The sequence below is a fragment of the Loxodonta africana genome, chromosome 22, assembly GCF_030014295.1.
Source record: "Loxodonta africana isolate mLoxAfr1 chromosome 22, mLoxAfr1.hap2, whole genome shotgun sequence".
NCBI lineage: Eukaryota > Metazoa > Chordata > Mammalia > Proboscidea > Elephantidae > Loxodonta > Loxodonta africana.
Window position 1 is genome coordinate 30,513,623 of NC_087363.1, and position 10,519 is coordinate 30,524,141.

Sequence of the window (10,519 nt, forward strand, 5' to 3'; positions counted from 1 at the left end):
ACCTCATAAGTTGGAATCGACTACAGCTTATTGTTGGGTGCCGTCGAGTTAATTTTCTCTCAAAGTGACCCCATGTGACAGAGTAGAACTGCCTCACAGGGTTTTCTTAGCTGTAATCTTTATGGAAACAGATCACCAGGTTTTCCCCGCTCTAAGCCTCTGGGTGAGTTCAAACTGACAACATTTTGGTTAAATCCGAGTGACTAGCCATTCGTGTCACCAGGGCTCCTCTCTACAGCTTAGAGACTGTAAGCCCAAAGTAGAGGCGTAGTGAGTGGGGGGCAAAAGGGGGCGCTTGCCCCTGAGAGCAAGCCCAAAGGGGTGCCAAATGAGGCGCAGAATGAATATTCCGAGGTGCCACAAATATGAAAGGCGCCTGACTGAGACAGCTGGACAAGAGGGGAGAAGACATTTCTGCTTATGTGTCGCTGCTATCAATGTCTATTCATCTTAAAATTGGGGAGTGGTCACAATTTAGAGGTTGCCCCTGGGCGTTCACTACTCTCCCTACCTCCCTGGCCCAAAGACACAGACCCCAAAATCATCAGATAAAAGCCCAGCGCTCCATTGAAAGGACACCCAGCAATCCTCTTTGCCCATTTCAGTCTTTCACAAGTTTTCCTAACAAGGGAAGGGAAAGAACATTTCCTGGCCTCTTCCTGGGCACAGGACCCTGTATAAGGAGCTTGTGAGCACCAGCTCAGGTAACTGTCCCAAGGTAGCCATGATCCCCACTTTGGGAAGAGGAAACTGAGCTCAGAGAGGCTATGTGACTTAGTGATGCACACATTGCTCACAGGTGGCTGAGCTGGGATTTAAACAGCTGATTCTGAAACTCCTATGTGAGGGGCCTTAGGGCCACCGGCTGGCAGAAAACAGGCTGGAGACTTGTCTTGAAGCTGCAGCTGCACACTGAGGGCACTGAATTAGTGTGTGTGACTGCAGTGGCTTTGAGGGGGCCTGGTGGAGCACCCCGGGCAGAGGCGGGAGGGACCCTTAAGACCTGCTCCCTAAACCCTCGGTGCACCACTGGGCTCAGACCTGTCCCCTTCTAACTGCACTGTCCCCCTCTCATCTCTATGCCACATGCTGTTCCAGGGGCCCAGGCACTAGGACATGTGACCTGGCTCTTCCTCAGGGGATCAGATCAGGATCCTGCAGCCAAACTGAGCAATTCTGCAAGAAGCCAGCAGCTTCTAAAGCTCTGCTTTAAAAAGGCCTGGGAAACTCCCACACAGTCAAAAAGGCCTGCCCTCCTCCCCTCCTTTTGCTTTCCTTTCCCCTTGCCCCTCCTCCCCTCCCAGCTGCCCCTCTTGAACCCCTAAGAGCAAACACCAAACCTATTGCCCTATAGGACAGTGCGGAACTGCCCCGTAGGGTTTCCAAGAAGAGGCTGATGGGTTTGAACTGACGACCTTTTGGTTAGCAGCCAAGCTCTTAAGCGCTGCGCCACGAGGACTCCTGAACAGCTTGCAGAAATTCTACCCTAGGCCATATCCCCCTACAGCTATTCCTGCTGTTTGTACCTTTGGCTCTGTTAACTGAGGCTGCTCAAGAATTCCTGTTTGTAGATCCATTGGAATTCAAAAGCTAAAAATGATATTGGCATTCAAGTCCAAGATGCACTCTACCCTACCCCCACTCCCATTTTATAGATAATAGACCTCCCCAAGGTGACACAACAAATTAAGGATGGAACATGCAGCTCTCTCTGGCATTAACGTCTTGCCAGACTGAGACATGAAGAACTTGCCGGTGGTGCCTGCATTTGCTGATGCCTCTGGCTTGCCAATCAGTGGCCAGAGGGAGGGAAGGATTTGCCTTCCCAAAATTGGCTTTGCCACAACCAGACTGTAGCACATCTCTCCTGGAAAGCTAGGGAGGCTTTACATAACGCGCTCCTAGCCTACCAAACCCAACTGCCATCTTTCCTGTCTCAACTCAGCCAAGTGTGAGTAAATGGAAAGGGAGGATGGGAAAAAGACAGTCTATGTTCATTCCTTAAAAAAATGAACAAAAATTAAAAACAAAAAAACTTCCTACTTCTCTCAGGTTGAAGCGTCAAAGAATTCTCCTCCTTTAGCTGGATTTCCAGATGCCCTGAAAAAAAATTTTTTTCCAGCACCTTCAAATTATTGTTAGTCCCCAAAATAAATAAAGCAGAAATCAAGCGAAGAGAGAGAAAATCATTGTCTCACTAATTTCCGTCCAGGCTCTGGGCTCTAAAAGACATCTAAAAGCCTGTTGCCATTGGATTGATTCCGACTCGTAGCAACCCTATAGGACAGAGTAGAACTGCCCCACAGAGTTTCCAAGGAGCAGCTGGTGGACTTGAACACCTGATCTTTTGGTAAGAGGCCATAGCTCTTAACCACTACACCACCAGGGCATCTACTACCATATACTGAAGTAATTTGTGTTTGTTCCTTGATCAGAGCTGTATCCTCCCAGAGAAGAGGATCGGGGGGACTGGATGGAGAACTCTGCCCCAGAACACCCCTCCATCCCCAAGGCCCCCCCCAGCAGCCTCATCATCACCCCCCACCTCTCTGATCTTGCCTCTTACCACCGTTCCACTCACTCATCACACTTCAGCCTCACTGCCTTCCTTGCTGTTCCTTGGAAACACTAAGTGCACTCCCACCTCAGGACCTTTGCACTTGCTGTTCCCTCCGTCTGACTCAGTCTTCCCTCCAAATGCATGGCCTGCCCCCTCAGCTCATTTGGCTTTTGTGTCACGTGCTCACGGAGGCTGTCCTGGCCATCCTGTCTAAACAAGTCTCTGTCCCCTTCCTCTCTTTCACTCTCTATCTATTCTCTTCCCGGCTTCACTTTTCTTCTAGTGCTTATCATCTTTGGAATTACATTATGTATCCATCTATTCATTTATTGGTTCTGCCTCATCCACTGAGGATGTCAACTCCATTAGGGCAGGGGTTTTTGTCTTCCCAGCACCTTGCACTGTGCCTGGCACATATTAGATGCTCAGTAAGTATTTTTTTGAAGTAATCAACTAAGGAACTAATTAAGTAATTAAATAACTAATGAATCAAGGAGGAAGAATCTCTCTGGATCGCTGCTACTCAGGTTACAGTCTGATTTTAAAAGCAGCTTCATCCAAACCATTTGTTTTAAAAATCAGAGACATAAAGCAGGCCCAATCAGAGACGTAAAGCAGGCCCAGTGATGCCGCCAACCGTGTCCTCCTAAGATAGGAAAGATAAGGAAAGTTGGGAAAGAGAACACTCAGGAAGAAAGTGGCTGAGAGCATGCACAGAATGTCTGCAGACTGATAGTAGATGCTAAAGTATGCCCCAGCCCCAGCACGCAGGGGCTCGTGTGTGCGTTTGCACACAGACACACACACACACAGAGACACACACACACACACACACATCCAGCCCTATTTCTTTTGCCTCTGTTAAAATCCAGGTAGAATAAAGCAACATAAAAGAAAAAAAAAAGAAGACCCTTGATGATTTTCATTGCACTTACTCAGAATATCAAAGAAGTGGAAACAAGTGCTCCACAGTGAGGGGATTGTTAAAGAAATTAACGCACATCCAATTGGTGGACTATTAAGTAGCTATTTAAGTGATGGGAACCCTGGTGGCACAATGGTTAAGAGCTTGGGTGTTAACCAAAAGTTTGGCAGTTCGAATCCCCCAGCCGCTCCTTGGAAACCCTACAGGGCAGCAACAGGTATTTAAGTGATATGTAGGACCATGGAAAATCATTGTGATCCATGTACAGCAAAAACATGCTCTCATCAATTTCAATGTGTTTACTTATTAACGGGATTATGTGAAAATGAAGATAGCTGTTTTAGGTGATAGGGTCACGGGTAATTTTCTTCCTCTTCTCCAAACTTCATTAATATCTGTACATCATCCTTGTGACAGCCATAGGTCACGTTCTCCAGGCTGTGTCAGTCTACAGGGATACGACACAGAGTCATAACGACCACCACAACTAGCTCATCAGCCACCTTCTATACCACAGAGACACCCAATTCTCCCGGATGCTTTAGAGAATCATGAGGCTTGTTTGTCACCTTTGTGGCCACCCTGCAGAGTCCACCATTTCCCCCTCCCTGGCTCCTTCTCACTAAGGCTGTGAAATTCCATGAAGATACTACCCCTGCTGCCAGCGAGAAGAGTATGCTCCAGGGCTCAGGCTCAGTGTCTAGAGCCTTCTGCTGCCTCTGTCCTCAGTGGGAGAACTGAGGTAGAGATGATATAAAGGAGCTGCTAGTTGAGCTGTTGGGATGGACCCAGGGCATCTCCCCTTTATCTGGAAAACTTCCCGCATCAGCTCTTGTACCGCAGGTCTGCTGGCTATGAATTCTCTTCATTTTCCTTCATCTGACAATGTCTGTTTCACCTTCATCCCAAAGGGATATTTTCCCTGGATATAGAACTTGAGATAAACAGTTTTTTTTTTTTTTTTTCCAGCACTTTAAAAATGTCAAGTCACTATCTTATGGCCTCCATGGTTTCTGATGAGAAATTCATAGTCATTCAAATCACTGTAATACATCATTTTTTTTTTCTTTTTTCTGGCTACTTTTAAGGCTTTTTATCTTTAGCTTTCAGTACTTTGAGTATAATTTGTCTGGGTGTGAAGATGCCGCCCTGGTGGCCCAATAGTTACACATTTGGCTGCTAACCAGGTCAGCAGTTTGAATCCACCAGCCACTGCTTGGAAACCCTATGGGTCGGTTCTACTCTGTCCTGCAGGGTTGCTATGAGTCGGAATTGACTGAAGAGCAACGGATTAGGGTATAAAGACAGTGTCTTTGGGGTTATCCAGTTTTGGCGTTTACTCAGGTTTTTGAATCTATAGGTTTGTGTCTTTTGCCACACTTGGGAAGTTTTCAGCCATTAGCATTGTACTCTTTCTTCTCTCGTTCTGGGATTCTAATGATACAACTGTTAGACCTTTTTTTCTCTCTATGGTTTAGATTGAATCATTTTTCTGCTCACGAGTCCATCCAGTGGGTTTTTTAGTTTGGTTATTGTGTTTTTCAGTTTTAAGTTTTTCATTTGGTTCTTCTTTCACCTTCCATTTCTTGGCAAAGACTTTCTATTTCAGCATTTGTTTCAGGAGTATTTGCAGTTGTTCACTTGAGCATTTTTTATCAGGGCTGCTTTAAAGCCTTTGTCAGATAATTCCGACATTTGGATCATGTTTTTGTTGATGTCTGTTGATTTTCTTATCCTAGATGGACTGAAATTTTCAATTGTCAGATCATTTTGGATTGTATTCTGCACATTTTGAATATTACACTATGACACACTGGGTCTTGTTTAAATTGTATAAAGAATGTTGATACTTTAGTTTTGGAAGGTGATCAGCCTGGTTAGATTCAATCTGCAAATTCTAACCGACCTTCTGTGGGCCGTGGTTCTAACGTCAGTTCAGTTTTCAAAACCTTTTGACCTGACAGCTTTGGCTTTGTTGTTGTTATTAGTTCCATTTCAGGCGTGTGCCACTTAGTGGCCAGTGTGGAACTGGTGGTGATCTCTCTGTTACTACAATTCTCAGTCTCTGGTATGCTACTTAGGATCAGATCCAAACATGTGGCTTGGGGGCGAGCCCTGGAGTTTGACTTCACAGGGTTGTTTTTCTAGGTTCTTCCGTCTCTGTGATCTCTCAGTACTTTCTGGTCTCCTGGGGCTTCCCTTTTTGGTCCTCCATTCAGAAACTTGGAGCTTTAGCCACTCCGCTTTGCCATGTGCTTCCATGTTTCTTTTAGCTCGTGTTCAGATCCAAGTGGCAAGACAACAGGAAGAAAACAACTCCAGGGGGTTGGCTCTATGCTCTTGGGGTCACAGCTCCTCTCATTAAAGAACAAGGTTCTCCTCCCTCACACTTGGCTCCTCCCAGTTCCATTACAGATCACTGCCATTGCTATCGTGAGTTTGCCTGGGGCGTGCGGCATGAGTGAACACAGAAAGAGAAGAAAGGTAAAAAGGGTTGGGGGGGGGAGTGGTATTAAAGCTGTCTCTGGGCATTGTTTTTGTTGTTGTGTGCCATCAAGTTGATCCCAACTCATAGTGACCCCATGTGACTGAGTGGAACTGTCCCATAGGGGTTCCTAGGCTGTAATTTTTATGGGAGCCAATCGCCAGGCCTTTTTTGCGTGGGTTCAAACTGCCAGGAGCTCCCTTTTTTTACTCCTTGAGTAAGAACTAGTGCGCTGTAGAGCCCACTTCTGGTTTCCAGCTCCACTGAGCTCAGGTCAGAAGGTATCGGAGGGGAAAAAAGGGTACACTCAATACCGGTTCAGTGGTGTTTTGAATTATGGTGTTCTTCCCTATTTTTTTTTTTTTTTAAATGTGAGTTGGAATCAGCTTGATGGCAATGGGTTTGGTTTTTTTGTTTTTGTTTTCCTTAGAAGGAACCCTGGTGGTGCAGTGGTTAAGAGCTCAGCTGCTAAGCAAAAGGTCTGCAGTTGGAACTCACCAGCGGCTCCACAGAAGAAAAATGTCGCAGCCTGCTTCCATAAAGATTACAGCCTTGGACACCCTATGGGGCAGTTCTACTCTGACCGACAGGGTCGCCATGAATCAAAACTGACTGGACACCAGCAGTGTTGGTTCTTTCCTGACCTACCTGCCATTTTCTTTCATTGTCTTCAAATAGCTGCTCTAGCCATTCTCTCCAAAAGTTGTCATCAGTGGGTGAAGTATACCTACTCCATCTTACCTGGAACCAGAGCACCAGTGTTCTGAAAAATGGAAGTTTCACATAAAAAGCCCAACTTCTTCCAAAAATCTAGCACTGTTCAGCTTGTATTTCTGCGTGATAACAACGTGGGGGCCAAGGTTTGGATGTCCCTTTAGTCAGGTGTGACCTCTCTCACCGGGCCAGCCTCACACATTTGTGTTACCTGAGGCATGACTTTACAACCCCACCTGAGGGTGAGATTAAAATCAGCTACTCCCAAAAGGCAGCTGCATAGGTGCCACCCACACCTGGGACTCAGCTATGCAGCTAGCTGCCTTGTGATCCTTGGGTCTTTCTGCTGCCAGCTCTTCCCTGCCTCCCCAGCCCCTGGCCCAGGTTCACCTTTCCAAGCGCTGGCCCAGGGACCTTCTCCGCCCTGATCTGTTTGTTTTGGGGTTCCTGCCTTGATCTCCCTTTAGTGCCCCTCCTTTCCCTTTCACCTTGGCTTCCTCTCACTCCTGCTCCTCACCCAAGGCCTCGGGTCAACTTTGGGCAATTGGGTCCAACTGCTGCCCATCTGGAGGCTTGGCAGTTTCTGTTAACACTCTAGAATCTGGTTGAGATCTCAAGATGAGATGAAATTCTAAAACCCAATAATTCATGGCGTGGGCTGTTCTCTAAGATTGGGTGTTTTATTTCAATATCTTAATTTTGAACCCTTTAATATAACTCCCAAGAGGCTTCTGGTTTGGAAAGTCGCTTCCCCCAAAAAAATCTTACGAAAGAATGAATTGAATAAGTTGCTGCTTTGTGCTCAACTGCTAACCTAAAGATTGGTGCTTTGAACCGCCCCCCCATGGCACCTCAGAAGAAAGGCCTGATAATCCGCTTTCCTTAAGATTACAGGCAAGAGAGCCTTATGGAGAAGTTCTATTCTGTAACACATGCGGTCACAGTGAGTCGAAATGGACTCAGCAGCAACTGACAGCGACAACAGATCAAACTCCGAGACTAGCATCTTTTCTAGCTTTGCTTTCTCGTGGTTTGTAGGCTGGTTTGGTCAAATAGAAGCAGGAAGAATCAGCATTAGTTCAAACCTTACGTCCTCAAACATCTTTGGACTGCAGCCAAAGCTACTTCAAGGTTTTTGATCCGTAAGCCCCATTCCAGAAAGAATTCAACTGACCTCCTATATCAACTCGTTTGAATTGTTACAAGACCTTTGCTGGTTCAACAGTGTGCACTGAAATGCCACCTGTGTGGTAGGTGTGATGTTGACACAGCAGATACAGAGACCCAGCCAAGTGGGGCAGTCAGGAAAGCTGACAGCTACATACAACGCACCTAGGACCAGTAATGTGCAAGGGCTGAGGGACAGCAGAACAGCAGAGCTGGCTGAATTATGGGGCAGGCAAGCAGCTGCCCTAGAGTACCAGTCTCTGTCATTGTTGTTGTTGTTAGGTGCCATCGAGTTGGTTCTGGCTCATAGTGACCCTACGTACCACAGAATGAAACACTGCCCAGTCCTGCACCACCCTTACAATCCTTGTTATGCTTGAGCCAATCTTGCAGCCACTGTGTCAATCCATCTCATTGCACGTCTTCCCCTCTTCCACTGACCCTCTACTTTACCAAACATGATATCCTTCTCCAGTGACTGATCCCTCCTGACAACATGTCCAAAGTACGTAAGATGCAGTCTCACCATCCTTGCTTCTAAGGAGCTTTCTGGCTGTACTTCTTCCAAGACAGATTTGTTCATTCTTTTGGCACTCCATGGTATATTCAATATTCTTTGCCAACACCACAATTCAAAAGTGTCGGTTCTTCTTTCTTCCTTATTCATTGTCCAGCTTTCATATGCATATGATGCAATTGAAAATACCATGGCTTGGGTCAGGTGCACATTAGTCTTCAAGGTGACATCTTTGCTTTTCAACACTTTAAGGAGGTCCTTTGCAGCAAATTTGCCCAATGCAATGCGTCTTTTGATTTCTTGAATGCTCCTTCCGTGGCTGTTGATTGTGGATCCAAGTAAAATGAAATCCTTGACAACTTCAATCTTTTCTCCATTTATCATGATGTTGCTCATTGGTCCAGTTGTGAGGATTTTTGTTTTCTTTACGTTGAGGTGTAATCCATACTGAAGGCTGTGGTCTTTGGTCTTCATTAGTTAGTGCTTCAAGTCCTCTTCACTTGCAGCAAGTAAGGTTGTGTCATCTGCATAACGCAGGTTGTTAATGAGTCTTCCTCCAATCCTGATCCCTCATTCTTCTTCATATAGTCCAGCTTCTCCTATTATTTGCTCAGTCTCTAAGGGACATCTAAACACCACTGCAGCAAACGGGAACCCGGGCTTGGTGAAGTTCTTCATACTTTTTAACTTACTTAACTGGAGAAACTGACCTTGGCTCCACCCCTGCAGAAGACAACAGTGCCCTCAAGTGGACAGTTAAAAAACACTCCTCATGGTGCCAGCTTCTCCCTGTTGAGGGTTTTAGCCATACACAAGTTGAAATCTGGAAAATTTTAAACTAGATAATTCATGCCATGGGGCTATTTTCTAAATTGGTAGTTTATCTTGTTATTTTAATTTTGAACCTTTAATATGGCTCTGAAGAATTGATGTCTTTGATTACGGTGCTGGTGAAGAATACCATGGGGACTCCCAGGAGAACAAACAAATCTGTCTTGGAAGAAGTACAGCCAGAATGCTCCTTAGAAGCAAGGATGGGAAGGCTTTGTCTCACGTACTTTGGAAATGTTATCAGGAGGGACCAAGAGAAGGACATCATGCTTGGTAAAGTGGAGGGCCAACAAAAATGAGGAAGACCCTCGATGAGATGGATTGACACAGTGGCTGCAACAATGGGCTCAAACATAGCAACAATTGTGAGGATGGCGCAGGACCAGGCAGTGTTTTGTTTTGTTATGCATAGGGTCGCTATGAGTCAGAACCGACTGGACGGCACCTAACAACAATATGGCTCCCAAAAAGCTCCTGAGTTTGGAAAATTCACCCAATAAAATTGGAGAACGAGAACTACTGACAAGTGAAATGCTTTTTGTAGCATTAAAACTGAGAAAAAAGAACTCTTAGATGTGTCTTGAAGACAGCTTGGTAGCTATGGTTACTTCTAATTAGTGAGCACCTTATGCTTCTCAGATTTGAGTGAAAAAAAAAACTGAAAGAAAAAACAGTTCCAAATAAGTAAAAATGCTGAGTTCCATTGAATCATACTTTTAACGTAAAGAATTAGATTTAGAAGTTTGTTAATAGCAAATTGGTTTCTCTTCACCTTCATAAATATTGCATGTTTGTGTCTTTCCCTGAATAGGGAGGACTCATAAACCAAAATTGGGAGGTGAGGAAGGCTCCTTGAAGCAGGTGACACCAGAGGTCAGGGTGCAGGAGGACAGGCAGCTTACCGTAGATCTAACCGTGGCTGGATTTGGGTGTGCAAAAATGGCATGGTAACACCGTCTGACCTCCTCTAACTTCACAAGGGGCAAGGAGAATCAAGATCAGCACCAGCACCCCAAAGCCAATTACTGTGAGATGAAGGTCAGACATACCTCCACCCTCCAATCTTTTTACCAATTCTAACACCAGCTGTCCTTCCCAAGGCACTCTCTACTTCCCCACTGGGTCAAATGATTCATTGCAATGGCCACACAGAACTCACAGACCATACTCATGGTTATGGGGTTTACTAGGGAAGTAACAGGTTACAATTCAGGATCAGGAATGACTCAGGATGCAGTTTTTCACTCAGGACAGCTTCTTGGTTGTGCCCACATGCGGGCCTCTCCCTGGCCCTTGACCTCTCGGCCCTTGGCTCCTTGG